The sequence below is a fragment of the Oryzias latipes genome, chromosome 23 (assembly GCF_002234675.1).
Source record: "Oryzias latipes chromosome 23, ASM223467v1".
Classification (NCBI taxonomy): domain Eukaryota; kingdom Metazoa; phylum Chordata; class Actinopteri; order Beloniformes; family Adrianichthyidae; genus Oryzias; species Oryzias latipes.
The window spans coordinates 2,498,775-2,524,558 of record NC_019881.2 but is presented as its reverse complement, the minus strand read 5'-3'; the positions used below and the strand labels follow the sequence as shown (position 1 = coordinate 2,524,558).

Below are 25,784 nucleotides of genomic sequence, written 5' to 3'. Positions count from 1 at the left end.
TTCTGCCAGGCACTAGCATGCGCAGGCACTCAAATTGATCATTTCCCACGGCACACTTCACATTATCTCGCGGCACACTGGCACAGTCGTTGAAAAACACTGACTTAAAGAAATAAAATAAAAACTTGTTTTACATTGCATTGAGGGGAGAGCAAGATCAGAGTGGGGACATGAGAGCTCCATGCATACAGCGTGGAGCTCTCATGTGCGCCCTAACCCCAACACCTAACCCCTAAACCCCCCCAGGCCCAGCACAGGCAAAAAGACCACACCGGACCCACACTCAACCTCCCCACCACGGTCCCCCACCCCCAAGCGGGGAAAACCACGCGGCGCCCCAACCCGCCTGCCCCACCCAGGCCCCGGACCGAGACCCAACCCCCCAACAGATGGACCCCCCACCCCCACCGCCTCCGCCAGGGAACCAGAGGGCAACACCCCCTGCCCCAAACACGGCAGGACGACAAGGAGTAGCGGCGCCCAGGCCCCCCACCCCCTAAGTCATGGAGTCAACCACAGGAGACCAGAGAGACTGAATTCTTTCAAAGTCACTTGAACTTTGGGCTGACATTTTTTCCAAGCTGATATGATCAAACAGCAGATTTCTGTGTTGACTTATATTTATATTTTTCTTGTTTTTCCAATTCATTAAAATAGTTTTTTTAGCAATACAAAGAGTTATGAAAATGATAGAGCCTAATCCTCCTTCTACATCGATGGCACTCATGTCACCAAGCACACAAAGTGACGGTGAGGCAGTGATTGAAACCTTAAGGCCCGTACACACCGGGACGAATATTCGCCAGGCGTTATTCGCCAGCGTTTTTCGCCACATTTTTTGTGTTCACACCCAGGCGATTTTCGCTGACGATGAGTGGAGTGAACATGCAATTTCATTCCCTGACATTGGATGGCGCTTAATGTAAAACAGAAATACTCCTGTACACAAGGTGGCGCTGCGCAACTTTACGATTCTTAAAGTCGCTTTTCACTCAGAAGAAGAGAGCAAGTATTTACGCGCTTGTCAGAATAATACAAAGAAAACATGAATATTTCAAGCACCAGTTGCTCCAACTGCTGCTTGGTTCGGGGATGTTTTAGAATGTCCGTCATTATTGCTTCGCAGCTGTGTAGACGCTACTTGGCGTCTATCTTCTTCGCTGGTATGTGTGCTCAGCAAGGCAGTTTTGTGTTTGAGCGCACCCAAGTTGTGTTTTACTGTAACTTCAGAAGCTCCAGACACGTGAGCAAAAGCGCCATTCTCATTGGTCGAGTAGATTTCGACGCGACGCGTCGAAAAAAAAAAACGAACCCGAGGCGTTTGTTTTTTTGACGCTTTAACGCGTGGCGTTTTTTCGCGTCGGTGTGCACACTCTCGTTGGTGCCCTTTGTTTAGTCACGAGGCGTTAAACGTCGGCGAAAATCGCCGGCGAAATTCGTCCCGGTGTGAACAGGCCTTTAAGCCAGACTGATAAATCGGCACATACCTGCTGCCAGAGAGCCTGGACAGGCGTGCAGAACCATAGTGCATGCATGTAATTGTCGGGTAGATTACTGTCACAGTGCTGACAAATGTCTGAGTTGCTGAGACCCATCTTGAACATCCTCTGTCCAGTGTAGTAAATTCTGTGAAGAGTTTTGAAATGGATTAGCTGCAGATTTGGACTTTTTGTCATTTTAAAGGTGTTTAGACAGAGATCTGTGCTGATGCTCAAATCTGCATCTCATTTTGTTGTTGGAATTATTATCTAGATTGCATAAGAGTTTGTATATTTTGGAGAGAGTTTTATTCATTGAAAAATTAATCAGAGAGGTAACTACTTCTGGTAGCTTTGAGTCATTGTTTTTGTATTTAAACTTTATAGTAATTATTGATTTAAGTTGTTTATACTCCAAGAAGTTATTTAATCCATTTTTGTCTTGTAGTTTCTGGGGAGTAATGAATCTTCTATCGATATTAAATGCTGTAATAATAAATAATAATAATAATAATACATTTTGTTTATAAGGTGCCTGTCTGAGCACGCAAGGTCGCCGTACAACATATATACAGTATATAAAATACAATAAACAGTTAAGACAACAACAATTTAAATACATACACATTCAAATAAAACATTTTAAAAACATGAAAAAGTTACTGTAAAACTGAACAGGCCATTTGGAAGAGATGAGTTTTTAGCTTTGATTTGAAATGTGGGAGTGTCAGTGTTGCGGGGGTCAGGGGGGAGTGAGTTCCAAAGCCTTCCAAAGAGAAGTGAAAGAGAGACTACTGTCGAGGATGACACCCAAACTCTTTACCTGAGGGGAGGGAGAGATGATGGAACCGTCAATGGAAAGAGAGAAATGAAATGGTTGGTTTTGCTCAGGGTGGATTTGGTGCCTATCAGAAGAAGTTCAGTTTTATTGCTATTGAGTTTTAAAAAGTTTGAGGTGAACCAGGATTTGACTTCATTGATGCAGTCAACCAGCGCTAATGGAGGCAGTGTGGTGCTGGGTTGGCTGCAGAGATAGAGCTGGGTGTCATCCGCATAGCAATGAAAATGGATGTGGTGTTTTTGGAAAATATGACCAAGCGGGAGAAGGTAGATAATAAAGAGGAGTGGACCGAGGACAGAACCCTGAGGGACACCAGTTGTGATAGGGACAGAATGAGAAGTGAAAGATTTCAGTTAGATAAACTGAGTACGGTCAGACAGGTAGGAATGAAACCAGGAGAGGACGGTGCCAGAGATGCTAATGGAAGAGAGTCTGTTCAGGAGGATGGAATGAGAGATGGTGTCAAAAGCTGAACTGAGATCAAGCAAAAAGAAGGATGGATAATAAACCACAGTCAGCAGAGAGGAGAAGGTCATTAGTGACTTTTAGCAGAGCAGTTTCAGTACTATGAAGGGGACGGAGGACAGATTGGAAAAGTTCACACACATTATTGGAGGACAGATGAGCTTGAAGCTGAGCAGATACTGTTTTCTCAAGAATTTTTGAAATGAATGGAAGGTTGGAAATGGGACAGTAATTATTGAGGTCTGTGGGATCTGAACCTGTATTTTAAGTATGGGAGTGACAACAGTGCAGGAGGAACAATTCCAGAGGAGAGGGAAGCATGGATCATGTTGGTGATGAGAGGACAAAGAGAGGGAGCTGTAGCTTTAACAAGGATGGTGGGCAGTGGGTCAAGCTGGCATGTGGAAGGTTTGGATTTTGTAATGCATGTAGATATTTGACTAACTGTGGGTAGGGTAAATGAAGAAAACGTAGTGTCAGACGTAAAATACGGAATGGAAGATAGAAATGGAGCAGAGTAGGGGGTCAGCTGTTGATGGATAAAGTGGATTTTTATGGTGAAAAATGAAGCCAAGGAGTTGCAGAAATCAGTTAAATAGAGATGTGATGGAAGGGAGTTAGCAGGTTTGGTGATGCTAGAGATAAGAAAAAAAAGAATATTTTAATTTTCTTTATTTGAATTGATTAGATTGGAGTAGTAGGCAGATTTTTTGGAGATGCACTCTTTGAGTGTGCTGTGTGTACATGTCTTTGTGGATAGTTAGTCCGGTTTTGATGTAGAGTCTTTCAAGTTGGCAACCTTTTGCTTTAAACTGTCTGAGAATGAGGGTGTACCAGGGTGCAATATAGGTGAAAGAGACAGATCTGGATTTGAGTGGAGCAAGTGTTTTGAGGATGTGGTGCAGCTGTGTGTTGTAGTGTGAAACAAGTTGATCTGGAGCTGTAAAACTGTCTGTATTTAGAAGTTCACTGATCAGGGTAGATAAAATCTCCAGGTTGATATCCTTAGCATGACGGAAGGCTTGTGATTGGAAATAAATAAATTGACATCAAATGTAACAAGCATATGGTCGGAACACGGGATGAAGTTTGATTTACAGTCCATGGGTATTACACCTGAGCAACAGATTAAGTCTAGAGTGTGAGTGAGGTGGGAAAATCAACCAACTGTTGCAAACGAAAACTGTCCAAACAGGAAAGGAAATCATTAGTCAGTGAGTTGTTGACAGTGTCCAAGTGAATATTTAGGTCTCCTCATAATAAAACATTCAGTGAAAGTGCAGAGATATATGTTACAAAAGTTGAAAAGTCTGACATGAAATCCTTGTTTGGTTTTGGCGGTCTGTAAATAGTGGCGATGATGGTCGGGGTAGATCCAGAGAGCCGACATACAGTGGCCTCAAATGACTGGAAGATAGAAATGTCAAAGGAGCTGCTCTCAAACACTCACGAAAAATTTACGCAAGACCACCACCACGACTGGTGGCACGTGGTTGGGAGAAATAAACAAACTTTGGTGATGGGAGTAGCATCGTTCAGATCCATGAAGATGTTCTTCTGCTGCCACATTTCAGTCAGGCATAAAAAGTCCAACTTACAGTCCACCATCAGATCCTGGATGAGATGGCCCTTTTTGGTGAGAGAGCGGGTGTTCAGTAGACCAAGGTTTACTTTTGAGTTGCCGTCGGTGGTTGTGTTCGACGCTCTTGGGACGCGCACAAGGACTTATTCAGCACGGCGACCCGTGCTTCTCTTTGGGCTGCCAGTAGTGGACCAGTAAAGACGGGATGGAGCTGGAGTTTTCAAATTGAAAGTTCCGATGTGAGCCTTGATGAATAGGTCTGCGACAGGGAATGGGGAGAAGATCCAGGCGTTGGAAAACAGCAGGTGCATTATGTAGGGGTTTGTGGAGTTTAGCCTTAGCGGCAGGGTGCTGGAACAGAGCTTTCACTGGGTGGCGAGTAACCCACAGGATGAACCAGCGGACTACCAGCCACCCACAGTTCATCCACATCACTGTTTAAACAGGTTTCCACTTGGAGGTTAGCAGTGCAGGTCCAACAGCAGAATAATCCCAAAGTGTTTCTATATTTAAAGGTCCTTAAAAGCAGCCAGTTATGCAATTCTTGAAAGAGTAAAGGCAGTCCCTCCTTGAAAAACTGGATGAAGATTATTTGCTGGACTTTAAATATGTAGTTGTAGAGTTAGATAAGTTAATTCTTCTCGCCTGTCCGTCCTGGGGGAGGATCCCTCCTTCATGTGGACACCCCTCAGGTTTCTTCGTTTTTTCCAGATTCCGAGAAGGGGGGTTTAAGGGCAGGAATGCCAGTTTAGTTTAGTCTGTTTAAAGTTTCAGTATTATCCTATTGAATTCTATGCATTTATGATCCTTTTTGATTTTATCTTTACTGTACAACCACTGGTACAAAGCCCATTGAGACGACTGTTGTTGTGAATTTGGGCTATACAAATAAAATTGAATTGAAAAGTACTACTGTGGAAGAACACACTCAGATATTTCGTAAAATAGATAAATCAGTCAACACTGCACACAGGCCAACAAACAGAGGACTGAGCTGGCGGCCATCTTGACATCTAATAGTGTTACGCCCCCTGCTTGCCAAGCTGGGAAGAGTAACATTTATTTGTTTATAAAGGATGTCTGGGTTGTCCAGATGGGTGTTATTTTTAAAAATATTTTACTGACATTAGCTACAAGACATCAACTCATGCGGGGTTACTTCCTGGACATACCGATTCTTTTCAACCCCTGAGTATAAGCCAGAAATGTGGTTTATGTTTCTCCAGACATTTTGGATTATTCAGTGAGACAGGCCATCAAGTCAAAGTAGAAAGATGTCTCATCGCGCCTCTCTGCATGGAACAGTGTACGGTGAGGGCATGTTTGTGTCTCTTGGTAGCACAAGTGACCTTCCTGTTGCAGACAACCCCTCATTCATTATTGAGCATTTTTCTTGCTGGTACTTGAAGCACATCAGATGTTATGAACTTAACAAGAAACTCTCTGCAGATCTAGTTGTTGCTGAACCAGAAGGGCTAAACAGCTACGAACAACCTTCAAGGAAGACTCTTGGTCTCAACCAGGTTTTTTTTTTACCACATTAATGGAATTTATCTTTTTTTTGGGTCATGTTTTTTGTAAAGCTTCAACATATCAACAAGCATGTAGTAAGGGGATCAAAATGATGTCCAAAAGAGTCAGAGATCATCCGTCCGTTGATTTGTTTCTGTAAAACTCGAATGTTTGTTTTTGTGTTTCAGCTAAACAACTAAAAATCTTCTTATAATCAGCGGGGGATAGATATGGTTGGCACCCTGGAAGGAGGTCTATAGCACAATCATACAATTGTACTGTAACACTCTACGGTTCATTTAGAGTCTTACAATTGTCATGGGTTGACTTTAGATCATAATTAAACAAACAAATGAGTCAAGATCTACTTTTTTATCTAGCACAATTCACAATTTCTAGTTACACTCCATGAACCGCGCTCACAATATTTACAGGTCCGTATTTAAATTTGGCGCTTTTTTGTCCATCTAGTGTCCTCTGCCTGTAAGCGTGGAAGTGGCTCCAAGTCAAGAATTCCTCCCAAAGTCAAAAGAAAACTGAAAGGATCTCACCTGGGACTGCGGGTCAATGCCAGGGAGGCTCACTCTGATCTTGGTCCCTTTCCAGCCACGTCCATCCAGCGGCATAAAATCCTGTTGGTCTGTTTCCGGGTGGAACTCCGTGGGCGGTTGCTCCTTAGGGTTAGGAGCAACCCTCTCTGTTCTTTAGAGGTTGCACACTTCTTAGGAGAAAACCCCGCCTTTTCTGTTTCTCTTTAACCTGGAAGCCATGACGGGTGATCACACCCCAACTGATTGCATCCAGCTGTGCAGGGGTGACGTCAGCGGCATCACGGGTACACACATACACACATACACAAAAAGAAAAAGAAAACATAGGACCTGTTCACTTTACAGGGTTTAAAAATCAGAACACAGGATACCCTTATGTGCCTGTGTCACAGTGCTACCTCTCTTGCCGTCAGCTCATCTTTGAGTGCGTTGAAAGACGTCCACCAGCTCCTCGTCCGCCCAGCAGGTGCTGGCGCCAAAGACCAGAACTCCACGGCGTAATCTGAGAAACTAGAAGCTCCTTGCTGAAACTCCTTGAAGAAACTCAGAGGCTGCCTGGTGGGACATGGTTGGATCAAATACCATGAGGAATCGGGTAGAAAAAGCTTGAAAAGAGTGACAGAGCTTGGCCCCTCTGTCCCACTCTGCTAAACCCCCGTGCTTGACCCAGCCTGACAGAAAACTCAGAGGAAAGGCCACCATGCTCTGATCAGAGAGGAACTGACTCTGGAGAAATGGAACCGGCATGAAGTGAAAAACACCCGGCAATCCTTAGCCGTCCCATCAAACAGTTCAGATGAACCCAGTTGAACTTTTTGGGAAGGAGATGGGGTAGCGTGCTCCAGTTGTGACAATTAAGGCTGACAATTCCCCAGCTGTTGTGATCCTCCCACTGGGTCAGACATGATCGGCTCATAATGTCACAGTTAGGCAAGCAGGAGGAAACCCAGATGTCCGATAGAACCACAAACGCGTTTGTAGCAGTCCAAGGGGTTTAATTACAAAAGACATATTTGAACAAAGTACTAGAGCTCAGCAAACTAGGCAGGGAACAGAACGAGCAGACACTGAAGGCTTGGAGGTCTGGATAACAGTCAGGGTGGCAGATCTGGAGGACCAGGAATGAGCAGCCCTGCCTTAATCCCTTAACTCAAGGAGATTGCTCCTTTAAAGCTGTGGCTCCCAAACTGTGGAACAAACTCCCACTTTCCCTACGCTCACTGAACTCTGTCAACACGTTCAAAAGGCAACGTGAAACCCTTCTCTACAAACGAGCTTTCCAGTCCCAACAAATGAGCCGTTGTCTGGCTGACTAGTCTTGTTTTATGTACTTTTAAAATTGTTTCTGTATTTCAAGTTCTCTTAAGCACTTTGCGACTCATGTCTGTGAAAGGTACTATGTAGATAATCTTGATTTACTGTGTTGAAGTTGCTCTCGGTGAGAAGGCGCGGGCTGGTGTGGGTTTGTCCAGAAGCCATAGCTTGGTTGCTAGTTGTTGAAGTTCAACCGGAAGGGTTGATCAGAAGGTCATGTTCTGCGCCTTGAAGGTGTGTAACAGAACTCTGCCCCAATGGTGAACCCCATTGTCATCTTGAGTGACCCTCATGCCCATGTGGGCTACGGCAGTGGCACCTGCATGGGGGTGAACCTGAACATGGGCCACGTGTTGTTTTTGGACTTGTGTGATCATCACAGTTTCCCAATATCAAACACAGTGTTCATGCACAAGTGTGTCTATTAGTGCACTTGCCCTGGCAAGAGGGTTTGGAGCGGTTTAGGTAACCATTGGCTGTGTTTCTTTGTCACTCAGGGAGAGAGGGGAAGAGATGTCAACCAATAACTAGCTCATGATGAGCTGAATCCGCTGGTGGGTGAGGAGGCCGGGAAAGAGTTGGCAGACCCAAATGTCCTGTAGAAGATTGCTGGGAACTTCTGGCTTAGCTCTCTGTCTAGAGCCGTGGTCCCAAACTACCACCTGCTGGCCAGATGCAGCCCGCCTCCACATTTGACCCAGCCCCCTGAATGACATCACAGATGCATGATTTTTTGTAAAGTGGGTAATAAGGGTTTTCACATCCTTCACACAAATCCAGAGGTGGAATTTCCTCGCTCCTAAATATTCATCAGTCAGCTGTCAGCTCTATCAGAACAAAATGGAAGCGTTTAGGAACAACAGCAACTCAGTCACTAAGTGGTCGACCACGTAAACTGATGGAGAGGGGTCAGCGGATGCTTTCAACTCAACACAGAGGATAAAAAGGGACACACCATTTTATGGGTTAAATTTTAACTTAGAAAAAACAATGAACTCAGGGTAAAAAAGAAATAAAATAAAAAAACCAACAATGTATCGCAAGAAGTAAACCCAAGAAGAAGTAACCCAAGAGTTTTAAGAGCGTAGCTTTTTCATTCAAGTTTCAAATTTATAATGTTTTATATTTATTTTAAGTTTATAATGTGTACTTTCCAATTAAAAACAGATTTTAGCATTTCTTTTTTTTACCTCCAATTTGCTTAGTCCTTTTTTCTTCCCTTTAAGCTGCTCTTGATTTGACTCCATAAACGCCACACTGATCACGAATCTGCTTCACCTTTTTGAGATGTACAACTTTATTTGCATTAAATTACCATTTTAATTTTAAAAAAGCGTAACTTTTTCCTCATACAATTGTAACTTTTTAAAAGACAAATTTAGAATTTTATTCTGGTGACATTTTGACTCCTAATTTTGAGACATTTTTGTCATAGATTCATTGTTTTTTTTCTTTTATCGTGGCCCTTATACTGTTTTAAATTTAGCACTGTTACTAGAAAAAATTCTAGTTAAAAAAGTCATTATAAAAACGTGTCAGTCCAAAACATTTTCGTAAAAGCGTGTTAATAAAACTAGAAAGTGTTTTACCTGCTGCTGCCGCTAGGTGTCAGTGTGGTCCTCCTGCAGCAGCAGCAGCAGCAGCCTCCCCTCGGCTCCGCTCCGTATATTTCCTCCCTCCTTGTGCTGCGTGGATTCATTTACCTCCTCCTGAACTGCGCTTCGGTCCACCTCCAGAACCGGCTCGGTCGCCTCGGTCTCCATCCTCACCCGAGGAGCTCGCGGAACTTTTTCCTGTAGCATTCCTCCTCACCTGATCCATCCGCGGGGGGGGTCTCCTGTCTGCAGGCAGCAGCTGCTGGTGAGTCTGTGCCTGCGGCTGCGCTGAGGTGACGTCCGTCCCGCAGACCTGCTGCGCAAACGAGGGGCTTCACCTGCCAAACTGGCGGGGCTTTCAGGGGAGGTCATGGTAGTGGGGTCTGAAAAAAGGAATCCTTCTATCCTTTCATTTGTGAAACTACACTGAGGGCGGGAAAAAACCCTCTTCTTGGGCTCCAGGAGGTAATTATTATGCAGGGGCAGTTCTGGTGAAACAAAAAGCCCCAACCTCTGAGGATTAAGGGTCAGTCGCCCCAAACAGGGAGAAGAGTGCAGACTGAGCTTCCTGAGAGGGAGCAGCTGGTAGGTTGAAAGATTGTTTGATTGGTTGTTTGATTGGTTGCTGTTCATCGTTCGGCATATGTTGCACAGGTGCTTTTGGAAGATTTTTTTACACCAGACGCCCTTCTGACACAACTCTGTTCTGATTGATTGTTTGATTGATTGTTTGATTGCTGTTCATCGCTCGGGATATCCTCTCAGGGATCCAGCTTTCACTGATTTGCACATTGCAGGTTGTTTTGGCAGAGATTTGTAGCCAAATTCCCTTCCTGACACTCAATCAATCACACCGTGTGATAGTAAACGTGTGTGATTGATTGATTGATTAACATAAAAAAATTGATTAACCAAATGACAGAACAAGACAGTTTATTCAGAGCATTTTGTTTGTTCACAAAGATGCTTTTTTAAAGTCCCACTTTGATCATCTTGTGATCTTTTTCCAAAGTGGTCCTTTTGATTATGATGACGCTGGTTTGAGCCCAAATCAAAAACCGTTGTTTTCTAGGACATTGTTTCTGCAGAGCGGCAGGAGTTCAATAGAAATTCACCTCTGAGTTTTGGGTGGGGCTGTTGTAAGATCCCTCTCCCTTAAGCTAGCTCACAGCCCTTTGCAAGCCCAACATAACATTAGCAGTGCAACAAAATGGCGAGAAATATTGTAGTTATCGGGCCGCACAGTTGGATGGATAGAGAGATGGACTTTATTAATCCTGAGGGAACTTACATATCCATTCATTGCTCCACAAAATCCACAATACATTTAATAGAAAGAAATTTTAAAAAGTACTTGAGGGACAAATAGTCATAAAAACATCAAAATAATTGAACTTACTAAAAACAGAGTAAAAATAATAAAAGTAATAAAAGTTTGAGAAAGATATCTATACATCTTCTATATCGCTGCTTCAAGCTTTTTTTAGTTCCATTGCTTCTTCTACTCTGGATTCACAATAATTTGATAGAAGAAACGCTCTGAAAAGCAATTTGGAGCTTAATTCTCTTTAAATATGTCCTCCATCATCAGATAAATGTTAATCGGAACGGATCTTTAATTGTATTCTTTTGTTAAAACGATGAAAAATGTTTGTCTTTCTCTTCTATTGCAGTCGTATACGTTTTTTCCTGTTACAAGAAAACATTAGATGTTCTTTAGTTTTGCTTTTGTGAAGCCCATCCATCCATCCATCCATCCATCCATCCATCTTCAGAGCCCGCTGAATCCCTTTTGGGGTCACAGGGTTGCTGGAGCCTATCCCAGCTACTGTTGGGTAAAAGGCCGGGTTGGTACACCCTCAACAGGTCATCAGACTGTCTCAGGGCTACGCTCTCATTCATACCCAGGAACAGTTTAGATTCACTATTTTACCCATGAAGCATGTTTTTGGACCGTGGAAGGGAACCGGAGCAAACCATCTCGTACACGAGGAGAACATGCAAACTCCACACAGACTGGACGCAGCCGGGATTTGAACCCAGGCCCTCCTGCGACGAGGCAATAGGGCTCTTCCTTTAGTTATTCTTTTCAACTTTAAGGATTTATTCTTCGATTGCACCTTGGATCACGTGTTGAGCAGTAATTCCCTGTTCTGCTGGTGGTGTTGCTGGTTTTCCTCTTGTCTTCTGATGACAGGCCTGTGGTTTGATTCCCTTCTAGAACTGCTGGAGCCGCAGGTCTCCGCCCAAAGCTTGGAGCACAGCCGCCTGTAATCTCTGTAAACCACAGCATCACCACCCAAAAATCAAGTTTCAGAATAAAAGAAAAGAACAATCCAGCTGGATTTTCAGACGCACACACTCAGTTTGGATGAGCTTCTTGTGGGGCGGAGTAATAACCAACAGTAAAACACGAGTATGTGTACTAAGAGCTCAGGGCTTCATCTATTATCATGTTGTTCTGAAGGTTATTTTGGGCCTTAACTTTATTTTTACTAAGAGATACTTAAAAAGAAAAAATAAAGACCTGGTCAACAGCACTGCAGCTCAAAATCCACAGAATCTTTCTGTGTTTCTACAGAAATAGTATTTGTCAGTCACAGATTCTGCAGGTTGATCCATGTCAAAAGCTGTCGTTGGTCAGTGATATTCCTCATAGAAACACTTCTGGCGGCTGTGGTTCAGGCAGTTGAGGAGGGCGTCCAATGATCAAAGGGTCAGCGGTTCGATCCCCGCTCCCCCCAGTCAACTGTCATGTACTTGGGCAAGGCACTTCACCCTCCCTGCCTCCAGTGTTGCTCCACTAGTGTGTGAATGTGTATGAATGTGGCGGTGACAGTCAGGGGGTCCGTAGGCGCAAACTGAGTGCATGCCGAAGGTTAAACCACGTTCAACTTTGACTAGTCAAGGACTTGAAAGTGACGTATGGATGGCGCTCCTTTTATTTCACCAAAGTGTCTTTATTCAGGAGATTTGCACCGCTTCAACATTTCCCACCACGCCTCTTCCAGCTGTAGGAGGCAAACATGCGCTAGTCAACAGATGAGGAGGCCCCTCCCTGCTCATCCTGTGTAAACTAAGGGCAGGGATGCCAGTATAGTTTAGTCAGTTTGTTAGTTCAATTTAGTATTGTCCTATTGAATTCTATGTATTCATGATCCCTTTTGAGTTCGTGTTTCACTTTTTCAATTACCGATATGAAGCCCATTGAGACGACTGTTGTTGTGAATTTGGGCTACACAAATAAGATTGAATTGAATTAAACACCATGGGGTTAGTGTTAGTGTGTTCTTGAACACGCGTCACATGCCTCCTTCTGTGTCTTGGAGTTCGAGAGACTAAATGTAAAAAGAATCTAGGAAACTCCATTCTATCATAAAAGTTCACCTTAATGCTTTGTAGTGTAATCCCAGTTGTCAAAGACAGAATACAAGGTTTCACTGTAGCTATTTTGGTCCATTCCTCCCTACAGATCTTCTCAAGAGCTGTGTGTTTTGGGGCTGTTGCTGGAACTCAAACTTTCCCCTCCCTCCACAGGTTCTGTGTTGGATTTTGGTCCAGAGACTGGCTAGAACACTCTAGAACCTTGTGGGGCTTTTTACATAGTCCCTCTTTCTGGATCATCCAGATGGTCTCTGGAGAACTTTAGACGGGTCTGTCTGGACATGTGCTGGTTTAGGCAGAGGTACCTTTTGAGCCCTGGAGGATTTTAACCCACGGCAACTTATTGTGTTACTTTGATAACTTTCGTTGCGTTAGCTCCAGCTCTTTTCAGGTCAGTTCTGTTCTGAGGTGCTTTCCTATCTGTGCTTCAGATACTTTGTTCCATCTGGTGAGATCATTCAAGGAGCCCCAGGTGGAGGGAGAGTGTCAGTGATCTTGTATTCCTTCCATTTTCTGGTAATTCACCAACTGTTGATCTCTTGACTCCAAGCTGCTGGCTTTTTGTAGATTGGTTCATTCCAATCTTGTCCAGGTGGACTATCTATTCCCTTCTATTACCATTTTGCCCCTGTGTGGGGCGGCTGTGGTGCAGTGGTAGGGCAGTTGACCTCTGATCAAAATATTGCAGGTTCGATTCTCGTCTTGTGTCGGGACACATGGGAATGTGTGTCGAAGTGTCACTGGGCAAAACACTGAACCCCACCGTGCCTCTGGTTGTAGGCGGGCGCCAGTGTTCGGCAGCAGAGCCGCCACCAGTGTGTGAATGTTTGTGTGTGAATGGGTTTGTGACTGCAAAGTGCCTTCGAGGAAGGTAGAAAAGAGCTCAACAGGTACAATCTATTTACCATTAGGTAAAGTTAGGCGACTGAGCTGAAGTCTCAATAAAAGACCTTGATAGGCTAATAAGTGGAACTGCAACTCCATAGTGTTTAATTATTTGTATTTTTAAGTCATTTACCTTTTTTTTTGTTGTTCTTAATATTTGAGCAAAACATCAGTGGTTGTTGTTAAACTTCAATAGGAATCCATTATTTCATGTTTTTATCTGACTGACTGCAAACATGGTGGATGTAATATTAAAAATGTGTTAAAGTTGGACTTTCAATTAAATCAGGCAGTAATACATAATTGAGGATTAAATACTGCTAATTAATTAATTGCCCTGCCGGTTTAGCTCGTGCTGGTCTGCGGCGCCTTCCGTCCGTGAAACCCGGGTTCGACTCCAGGCTGTTCCCTGTTCCCTTCTCTACCTCTGTGCCGGTCCCAAGCCCGGTTTGAGAAGGTTGCGTCAGGAAGGGCATCCGGCGTAAAACATTGCCAAGTTTCCCATGCGACTTGTTCGCTGTGGCGACCCCTGATGGGAAAAGCCGAAAGAGAAACAAACAAATACTGCTAATTAATCCCTGATTAATATTTGGGGTGTTTTTTTTTCTTTTAGGAATGGTGGGTTTTAAATGACTTTTAGGCTGGAAAACCGTGACTCTATCTGGCAACACTGGCAGAGATTAAATGACGATTTAAGCATTTTTTAAAAAGTGGTCAAACGAAGCAGCGTGATCCGAGGGGCTGTGAAAAGAGAAAAAGGCAAAGAGAAAGGAAACTTCCAGAAGTGCTGAAAGACAAATAAAACAGGAGAAACAAGCACAGAAAAAAAGGTTGTTTCTTCTGCTTTTTTAGTAAAACTTGACAAATTACAGAAAAAAACAGAAAATTATCATTTGTTCCTTCTAGGAAATGAGGGATTAACACATCAGTGCATTTAATGTAAATGTTTTTACAAGTAAAAAAACTGTATATAATATAAAAAACATTTCTTTAACATTTAAATGTTAGTTTTTAGATTCTCATCAAAACATTTGGATTCTTGACATTAGTGTTGCTTAAAAATGGACCAGTAAGGAAGTTATTGGACATTCTGCCCTATAGTTAAGGATTTTATATAAAAGTATTAAAACAACCGCTGCAGAGGGCCCCATGTTATAGATCTTCTGGAGCCCCCATATGCTAAGTCCGCCAGTCTGTGGACAGGTGTCTTTTCTACAGATAACTAGTTAAAACAGGTGACAGTAATACAGGTAAGGAGTGGAGGACAGAAGAGCTCATTAAGAAAAAGGAAACCATTATGGTAAATAATAATCGACAGTACATTATTTGGTTTATTTGTTTAGGCTGAGTTGGTTAAGCGCAGGGCTGGCACATGTGAAACGAGGGTTCAATTCCATGGGGGAATCCAGTGTGGGTCCTTGGGCACCCATGACACTATATATCACTGGAGACACTGACCGACCTCCTTGCGTTCAAAACAGGAAGCACCTGCTGGTCCCATGAAGTAGGGGTGCATCCGTACGGATTACTAGCAAAGACTGTAAAAAAAATGGACAGATGGAGATGTCGAGACGTCACCTTACCTCCGGCTCTCACAATACGGGCGGCGCCCCGTTGAACTCAGTCGACAGTGATTGGTCCGAGTCGCTCTGAGTCATCATATCTATGCCAAAATCTGTCGCCATTGTCTTACATAAAGTTGTGCTGAAAACTTCCCAACAAATTCTCGTTTTTGGCTCCAGTTGGTCACAGTTCAGTCCTACGGCGGGCAAAGCTGTCCTGCTCCTCACTGTCTGAGGCCACCAAACTAAATATAACAAATATACTTTTAGCTCCAGCAATCTGGCAGTCTCTTCCCAATGTTCCCCCTGTCACTGCATGTCTTCCGTTAGACTGGATCCAGGGGAGTTGGAGTGGATAATGATCCCCCTGTTTGACACATAGAGATGCCAATGTTTCCAAAAGTCTTTAGACCTTATAAAACTTTTTTTTCTGTAGACATCGAGTGAAACTTTACCTTTCTTGTGATTTATATTTTTACCACTGCCTTCTAATTTGAAGCTGTCACAACCTGTGCTTCTTGAGGAAACATCCCCCCAAGGGAGTTTAGGTTTCTGTTGGGTCTGATTCAGTACATGTGATGTGTGTGTGTGTGTGTGTTGGTGTGTGCACGTGTGTGTAAGGGGCTGAATGATGAAGTGGACAGAGGCCATAAATGGCAAAAATGTGAAGGATGATCGTCATTGTGGAGACAGACTTGTGTTTTCCTCTCTTCTGGTCTGAATCCCTGCTGCATTGTGGGAAAAGGGAGGATTTCTGTTTTGAGCACAAATGAAATGTCAAAAGAAGGAAACCTAGTAGGGGTGTAACGATACGATAAAATCTCAGTTTGGTTCGGTTCAGAATTTCATAGGGCTAGGTTTGGTACTGCTATTTTATGAACTATTGTTTTATTGTTATTTATTGTGTGTGAATTTCTCCCCTGGCAGATTAATAACGTTTGTATGTCTGTCTTAGGGTTGGGCGATGTCCCCTAATTTGGCCGTTGAAGATGTTTGCTGTCAACCATCGGGATGGACGATGACATCGTCGGGGGGGGGGGGGGGGGTATTTTTTACATTTTTCGTTCTTATATAACTGCTATTCGTTATTTTGCTTTTTCATTTTATTTCCCAACTAATGGTTAATCCGCGATGATCCAGTATAAACTGAGGGAAGTGACTTTAACAGAAAAAGTAACAAGCAAAATAGAAAAGTAGTCCGCTCCCGCACTTAACTAGCGAAGTGGACCGGCGGAGGGCGGATTTACAGCTTTATGTTTGATGGGAAGGGGGGGGGGTACATGAGCGGTATGTGTGGGAGATTTAAGACTGCGATCCGTCCCGTAGCTCCAAAGCTAATGTTGTTAGCCCGTGTGTTAGCATACTGCTAATCCTGGCTACGTTCAGAAAAAGCACTGACCACACGGATTAAAATTCAAATGATGAGCGAACATGTGTTTCATAATAACCGTAACATTATTAAAAGCACATTTAGAAGATCGTCTCGTATTTTACCGAGCTGACATGTCAATGTATATAGCCGCTCGGCGCTGTTATCGTTTTGTATTGAATTGTTACCTTCAATAAAGTTTGGAAAAAAAGCCGCTCGGCGGAAGTTGTATCCTCTTCCGGTTTTCAAACTGCGCATGTGCGAATACTGCGCGTGTGCGAATGATTTATTCCGACCGAAATTGTGACCTTAGTGAACGTTTTTATATTCTGAAAACATTTTTCTGGGCCCATGTACACGGTTGGATTCTAATCCGACCATTGATCCCATCAAGATATTTTGTACATGTAACCGCGGCTTATGGTGTCGACGCGCAACGTGGCGGGGGCGTGGCATCACGATGGTGGTCTCTCCATCGGGATGTCAGTCACCCATCACGATGGACGATGATATCGTCCATCGGCACAACCCTAGTCTGTCTGTCTGTCCGGTTCAAAAAGGCAGAAAAAAATTACTTACAAAATGCATTTATTGGTTTTACATAACAGTAAATAAAATGGACCTATGCAGATGATCTGCTTAATAAAATCAGAAAAACTATTAGCTGCCAGGAACCAAAAACGTTGTAGACCTGATTGTTCCGGTCGTTGATGCCGTTTTAAGTTGGTTAACAGATTGGATGTGTTACTGTGTTACACTATCTTTGTGTAACATTGTCAACACACAGCATTCCACTTATCCAATTGTCTTTTTCCTTCATGCATGCTGACAACAAAGCCAAATTGTCCCCCCCACACAGGAGAGCGTAAGGAGATGGGGGGGGGGGGGTCCTCATCTCTGGCCTGGCGTTTGCATTAGCCATATGTTGACATGCTAACTGTCCGTCACCTAATAGCGTCTTGGAGGAAACTCACGGCTAACATTAGTTCCTCCTCGGCGCAAAGTTAATACAGTGGCGACCTGGGGGTTAGCCCCGCCCAAAGCCGCTAAGACTCATGGGAAGTGAGAAATCTTGTGTGTTGAATCCTTAACCATCACTGAGAGAGCTATGAGGAGAAGTGAGGTTCATGTTGTTGTTGCTGTTTGTGTGTGTTCATAATAAATGGGTTTATTGCTGGAAAGGAGAGTAATCTATTTCTCTGTCTACTCTCTCTCTGAAACTGTTTTATGGGCGAGTGGAGTATGAGGCAAGGACAGTCATCGTAGCTAGTTAAATAGCAGCTCGGCTCTCGCTTCCCCGCTACGAGTGACAAAGCAGCTGGAACGTTACGATGAATATGCGGGAAAAAAGAAAAAACATACCGAAATGGTACAGACGTGAACCGAACTGAAACTGCCGTACATGTCCTGCTGACATGTCTTTAGAAAAGGAATTCTAAAACTTCCAATGTTTCCTAGTTTTTGTTTATTTTAATTTGTGTATCTTGTTGACAGTGTAAAGCTATGTACACGCTGCTGCCATCGGCAACACGCGTTCAAGTTGGCACTTCTTACGAAAATGCTATGTAAACGCGCCTTTTGGGCTCCGCGTGCCAAACTCTTGTGGTCACGTGTAAACGCACAAAACTTGTAACCAGTGAACGGACGTTTCCAGCCAAACTAAGTCGGACTTTAAATCAGATTTGGAAGTGATACGGTGAAACTCACCAAACTCAGCAGCAACAAGTCTGATTGCTTCTGCGTTTAAAAAATAAATCAAATTAAGGCCACTTGCCTGACATGATGGTAGTCCACATGCACAATTGCAAGGATGCTAGCAATCAACCAAACTGTTTCAGTTTCGTACCCAAATTGTGAGATTTGCGTTGCTTTGACATTTCGTACTTTTGAACTGTAGGTGTTGGACATGCGCTAGAAAACAGTAGTGTGTAGTGGTGTTCATGCTTGTAAAGCCATGGGTTCATGGTGTGAACTTAGCTTAAGCTTGGAAAAGGAAGTCAAGTATTTCTTTTACCTGTGCATAATTGGACTGTTACCGTCAATTCTTACCTAAGAAATTGTTAAAATAAAATAAAAACCGAGTGAATCTGTGTGACATACAAATGTCTTTCTAGTCATTTTTCAATAACTAATTGTGTTCCACAGCATTGATGGCATTTTTTAGCAGACAAAATAATCAAAAAATAGATCCAAAAATGCTAGAGATGTACAAAAACAGTTTACTTTAACATCTTGAATATTTTTTTCAGTGGAACTTGTTTCACTCAGGCTGTGTTTGAATTACTCCCAAATCCCTGAAAGACTTTATAGTGTGGGACTATCGGGTTCCCTCATTTTTAACATAATGTGAAAACACACTCAATGTTTTAAATTTATCAGCTCTGACAATAAAGTCACCTATTTACTAAAGTTAAAACTTAATAAATATGAACATTTTATGGAGGCTGTTTGTGAATCCACTGTGTTCTGATGATGAAAACTTAGATTATTAAAAAAAACAAAAAAAAAGCAAACACAATGCATTGTGAGGTTAAAAGAATAACCGAATTTGAGTGTGGCGCGATCACAGACGGAGCGGGAACTCCGGGTGAGGCTCTGAAGCGCTGTGCCTCATGTCTGACGGCAGGACTCAATAGTAACAGTATGGAGAGAAATTAGACTCAGTCGGATTTGTGCGTGCGTAATTCTTGATTTGTGCGTAAATTAGGATTTGTGTATGCATATTCTTGCTTTCTGTGTGCGTAAATTAAGATTTGTGCATAAATTTAGATTTGTGCGTGATTTGTTACTCACATAATACGTTTTGTGTATAAGTTAAAAAAATATAAAATGAAAAAAATGAAAAATACAATTTACGTATGCACAAATTAAGATTACAACAGCTTGAAACTACTTACACACACACCTTTAAAAAAACACGCACAAATTTCTTGTTACGCACACACGAAGCCAAAGTTACGCACGGATCTACCGTGAGACTGTTTTCACGTCTCACAAATTCGTCCGTAAGTGCTGCGTTTAAATACCAGTGGAATGCTCGGTCATTAGAATTTTCCTATCAGCCTTCCCTTCTAAAGGTATTTCCATCAGTGGGTGTAGCAGGGCTTAAAAAAACTTTAAAGGAAAATAAATTAAAAATTCTGATAAATTATTATCTGAGAATATGACGTTCACTTTTAAACGCTAATATATATGTTAAAAGTATATTATTCTCCGATACAAAATGGGTAACAGGAACGACCAGGGGCACTGTTTTTTTTTTCCGGAAAAATCAAAGGCAGTCAGACTGAGAGAGTCACGGGAAGAATGGCGGCCCATCTCGGTGGTCAGCGCCCCGAAGTAAGTAGCCTCTATGTTCAACACTAACATCTACTGTCTTGATTTATTGATTGAGTCATTGTCTGGATACGTTTAGAAGGGAAGGCTGATAGGAAAATTCTAATGACCGAGCATTCCACTGGTATTTAAACGCAGCACTTACGGACGAATTTGTGAGACGTGAAAACAGTCTCATGGTAGATCTGTGCGTAACTTTGGCTTCGTGTGTGCGTAACAAGGGATTTGTGCGTGTTTTTTAAAGATGTGTGTGTGTAAGTAGTTTCAAGCTGTTGTAATCTTAATTTGTGCATACGTAAATTGCATTTCGTATTTTTTTCATTTGATATTGTATTAACTTATACACAAAACGTATTATGTGAGTAACAAATCACGCACAAATCCAAATTTATGCACAAATCCTAATTTACGCACGCACAAAGCAAGAATATGCATACACAAATCCTAATTTACGCACAAATCAAGAATTACGCATGCATAAATCCGACTGAGTCTAATTTCTCTCCATATAACAGAGACGTGCGCTAAAAACTCTGCTGTAGGCCCACAGAAAAGGCTTCAGGTGAGGCATGCCTCACCAGCAGGGGGCAGACATGAGCTGACAGCTGCTTTGTAGCTACACTGGTGCCGTAGAAACCGACTAAGGACGTCTTTCTCCACTGAGAGAAGAAACTCATATAAAATAAAGGAAAATCAGGAAGACTTTTCCAAAAGATCATAGAGGTTTTTGTGGAGAAGGATCGACACATGGACTTAAAAAGTCAAACATGTTTTTCAATGTGTGTTTTTTAAAAATAACATGGGAGTAAGTGTACAAAAATGTAAGTAAAATAATTTATTTTATTTATATGATCATTCTCACAGATAATATTTGATAACACTGACTAAGGCACCAGAATTTGAAGTTGGAAAAATACCAGAAATAGTTACTGAGGGTCAAATGTCTGCTGAACTCACCTGTATACTTTAATTTGCTTACAGTACAGATGAATAAATTTATACACAAAAAGAATGTTCTCTCCATGTATATAAAGAAATATTCTCTGGAGAACAAATATGTTGTGTGTATTTTATAAGCTGTTAGCTGCTCTGATGAATGGTGAAATATTCAGTTCTTTCATTGTAAATCTGACTCCAGAGGAGTTGGTGCCTCACCAGCTATCAACCTCACCGCTCGTCACTGTACCTTTTGTTTACGAACGAAAGCACCGTTTTAATGTTAGTTCGTAAACACAGCAGTGTAGGAAACATTCACGGGGGCCAATAGGACAGCCTAACGGGGAAGCAGTATTGGAAGAGATAACCAAAGGGGTGGAGCTAACCACAAGATCGTAGAGACAGCACTGACCACCATATGACAAGATGGCGGGTTAGCACAGAACTATGGGTGACCTGCCAGGACTGAAAAAAATGACGTAATTTCACTGTGAGCATGTTCAGTAAGTGAAGGTAGGAAAAAAGATCACAGGTATGACAGATGGTCAGAACACCTGCAGCTGAAAAACACTGCATCCTCTTTGAACAACAGCAACTCTTCAACCGTTTCTGCAATAGACCCTTTTCAGACAAAATGGCGACATCTCCGCCACTGTGTAATGTTAGTTCCACTTTACAGGCGGGTAAAACTGACAACTGAACGCTAGGCCTTAACCTTTCAAAACCACAAAATGTCACATACTTTCCAAGCTACTGGAACTCTTCAACTGTTTATGCAGTTCCAGTTTCCAAAGGACAGAAAAGCAGCTTTATGCCGATCTGCGACACTTTACTACTCTTAAGTTCCGTAAAGTCTTGCATATTGGTGCAAAGCTGTGTCAGAATCAGCTGGTTTTGCGTTAATTGCGTAAAAATGTTACCATAGTAAAATGTGGCGCAGCAGTGCAAAGCTGCTTTTCTCCGCTTCAGAATCCGCTGGAAATACAGTAATTGAGTAAACGGTCAAAGTAATTTAAAGAATTTCAACACTGGCAGGTTAAAAGGTCAAATCTAAAATCAACCAAATTACGTTTCTTAGAATACATTATTTTGATGGAAATTGGGATGGACAAGCAAGCCTGGTGTAACTCTGCATACATTAACTGCTTCCCGTTAGCTTGTCAAGTCACATTTCAGACAAATTACGCAGCAAACAGCCGCTCCATGTAAGGGTGTATGGACAGACACACATGAGGAAAAAACAGTTTTACTTGTGACTTTTTTTCTCTCTCGCTATGTCTTGAGTGAAAGAGCAGAAAACTGGAAGCTTGCCACTTCATAACTTGAACCAGTATGAGGTTGGCTCTCATGTTTCTGGCACCAACACTCACCCAAACACACTTTGTGTTTAGTTGGGCTGCTGTAACTGAAATCTGATTGACATTTTTCCTCCCATTAATTTTTTTCATGTTTTTTTTACTTCAGCCAAGTCTGAGATCAGTGAGGAAATTTGCTCATGTGATCTAACGTTTACAGCAGCAGCTGGAGACAGATCCTTTCATTAATGGGGTAACGTTATACTGATGGCTGTAAAAGTAATGTTTTATTTATCTTAGTTTTTCATATCTTAATTCACTATACAAATGACCTCTGTTAGGCTGTCAAAGGCCGGAGGTTGAACTCATTGATGGTCATTTAAAACAAATGATCACTCAAGGTTTTGGAGTCTTTTCAGTTCAAAACACATACATATGTTAAATGAAGAAGGTAGAGTGAACTTTTAGTCACATTTGTAGCATATAAAGAACCACAGTAGCAAATGTATTTCTAGTGCACTAAGACACGTCTATGTGCTGAGTTTTCTAAGTTGTGTTGGACGTCCCAGGACAGTCACACCACAATGTAAAGGGGTCAATTCAGACGGTGTCTTCCCAAATCTACAATTTGTGTCCCTGGGACCTCTGTGTAATGCTGGGTTAACACCTAACATGTTTTGTGCGTCAAATTCTCATCCACTGCCTCACTGTCAACTTTGTCAACTTTGCTGTTCGATGCTTTTCCAAAAATGTGTTCGTAAACTCGATGCTCCAGACGGAAGTGGGAGGAGCTACCATCAAAAGTTTTGATCAGGTCAAGCTTGGATCACAATCAAGTCGATCTCATCATCAACACGTCATGGGAAAGAGCTGGATCCCTGATTGGTTGACTCAATGCAAACTGTTTGCCAAAGTTTAGATGCTTGAACTCTGGACGTGCTGCCACGCCTGAAACGTGCTGCTGCCACAACGCCACACGAGGCGCTCAAAACCCACTGCCGGACCTCTGATGGCGTCTGTACATTGACTTAACACTGAAACCAGACGCCAGCTTTAACAGCACCGTCATTACTAACAAATTGCCTCAACAGATGGATGTGGGGCAAACAGTTATTCCTGCTTTCATTTAGTCTCGTTTAGAGAACTTAAACTCTCTTTTTACCTGTTTTAACAAACAGTCCCTAAATCGTCTTTAGCTTGTCCAAAACTCACCAGAACCAGTAAACGGACACAGATCACTCCTCTGTTGTCTACTTTACATTGGTTACCTATTAAATTAAGAATTGATTTAAAAATAAATAAAATTCTACCTTGGGTTTTTGTAACATACATCTTTGACCTTTTAAACCCATAACCTTCGGCCAGATCCTTCAAGTCTTCCAATCAGCATCTCTAAACATTCCAAAAACGTGCTTTAAGATTAGAGGAGCTTTTTCCTTTCAAGCTGTCGCTCCTCAGCTTTAGAACTGCTTTCCACTGTCGCTGCATGAGATTAACCTAGTTGAGTTCTAAATCCCAGGTCAAGAAGTTTTTATTCAGAAGAGCTATTTAGTTCATTTTAGTCCTTGTTTTTTTGTTTTTAACTTTTGGTTGACCTTTTTAATATTGGCATATACCTCCTCTCTGTGTTTGGTTTGATTTTATTACGTCTTTCGTAAAACAATTATGATTCTTTCTGTAGATTTTACTGTGGATATTCTATTCTATTCTATTCTATTCTATTCTATTCTATTCTATTCTATTCTATTCTATTGCTCACCCATTTCCCTTCATTTGGAACGGCCAGGTTGATATCATATCCTAGTGAGATGACAACAATCACATACCTTAAAAAATGGCTTTCAACTGCCTCAATGGAAACCAATCTGTCACCTGACATCATCCTACATTCACACCTGCAGACATTTGTTCAGATGCAACTCTGTAAATGTAAACTACTCTTTGTTCAAGGAGAACAGGCTTCCAATACCTCTAAAAAGAAAATGTACTCTGATGTAAACTGCCTTAACATAAAGCTTACATTTGTGTTCTTTCTGAAGCTTATAGTTTCAGATTTGTTGCTTTGAGTTTCATATATCAGCATTTTTGGGTAATTGACTGGTTAATGCTTTTATTTCCTGAGAAATCTCCAACTGAAAAGTCTGAGAGAAATTGTTTATGAATTGTTTCCTAACCATTCAAAGATTGATGGATGGCACTGCCTGATCAAGCCTACCACTCTGGTGTTTTTTATCCCATGGATGTCATCAGGTACTTTGCAAGTGAGTTTGTTGAATCTATATACTGTACTGAGTGACCCCTCCCCCCTGGCCTTTCAAACAGGAAGTACCAGATGGTTCCAAGAAGCCAAAATCCAATACACTTCTATAGAGAAATAAATAGTAGTCATTCAGTCATTCTATTGGTCAGAATAACCATTCTTGCTCTGTTACCTTTATTTAACATATTCTTGATAATCATCATTTTGGTTGTATTTTTTCTGTAGTTCAAGTTATTCAAGTTATAAACCGACCAATAAGTTGCCTCAATAGAAGTATGTGGTTTCACATTAAACCTTTGAAATGTTGTTTTGACAGATTTTTTTGTAGCCAGCTTATAAGTGGTAGGGGTGCGGACTTCCAACAGGCTCACTCCTGATTGGCGAGAGTGGTTGCCAAGGAAATGTTGACTCAGACTAATCACTGCTTACTGATGTTGTCTGGTTCCAACATGACGGTGTCCCATAGCAACTGAATTCCCTTCATTACACTGAAGCCGAAAGTAAGCCATTTTCTATGGATGACATCAAACATCAGTCCAGTTCTCATCTACAGTCAATGGTTGAACCTTAAACAGATTTTTGTTTCTCTGCTGGTCTTTAATCTATCAGTCAAACCAGTTGGTTGCATTTGTTGCATCTTCCCATGTAGTTGTAGTGAAGACTGTCTCTGCTGTGTTATCTCAGACAGCATTGCTATCAGCTGGAGCTGAACTTCTGGTGTCTATTCAGAAAATGAACTACAGGGTCATCTTGGTGTGGATTTCAAAAAGACTCTCTGTCTCCGTTTGTTTTGTTGTTGAACTTGCAGGAGAAGCCAAGATAAAAGACAGAGTGTGAAGATGGAGAGTTTAAATTTATTATCCGACAGGAAAACTTCCCAGCGGTTCGTTTACTCATCAAACCGGCTCGCTCTTGTTGGTGGATCAGTTTGACAAGTGGTTGCATCGCTCCATGCTTTGATCTCTTTGTCTTCTATCTTCTTTAATTTCCTGCTATATCCTTCATGCACTTTGGAAGAATGACAGGAAATGAAAAATACAGGCAATCTTTTCAGTTTGTAAAGTGGAGCCTGATAGATTTGTGGTCTTTGTTCCTGCGAGGTACTTCACAGAGCACCAGTATAATCAGACAACAATAGCAGAAGGTGCAAACTATGAATTTTGTTGGCAAAACTCAGTTTGTTTGGTTTCTGTTGCTTTGGCTCCATTCCCAGAATGCTTTGCCTTCCTGCAGGCCTACTGAAGTAAACGTCGACATGTCCTGTACTGGAGCACAGTTACTATCTCCAGCATGAGTGATAAAGAAATTTTTTGGTAAATGGCATTTACTTGCACTGTATATAGCGCTTTTCTACCTACAAGGCCCAAAGGGCTTTACAGTCACACACACATTCACACACTGGTGGCGGCTCCGCTGCCA

The 25,784-nt window shown here is 42.1% G+C and overlaps 1 protein-coding gene across 2 annotated transcripts in view; it reads left to right on the top strand.

Annotated features, from left to right (window-relative positions):
- Positions 1–9,414: 9,414 nt before the first annotated feature.
- Positions 9,415–25,784, top strand: part of rerg (RAS like estrogen regulated growth inhibitor) — a 72,529-nt gene continuing 56,159 nt past the window's right edge. The window contains exon 1 of one of the 2 annotated variants that reach the window (XM_011490862.3): positions 9,415–9,603. The gene's annotated coding sequence lies outside the window, so the exon portion shown is untranslated. Of the gene's footprint in view, positions 9,604–9,674; positions 9,924–25,784 lie in introns of those variants that run through there. The other variant, XM_011490863.3, reaches the window with a different exon arrangement.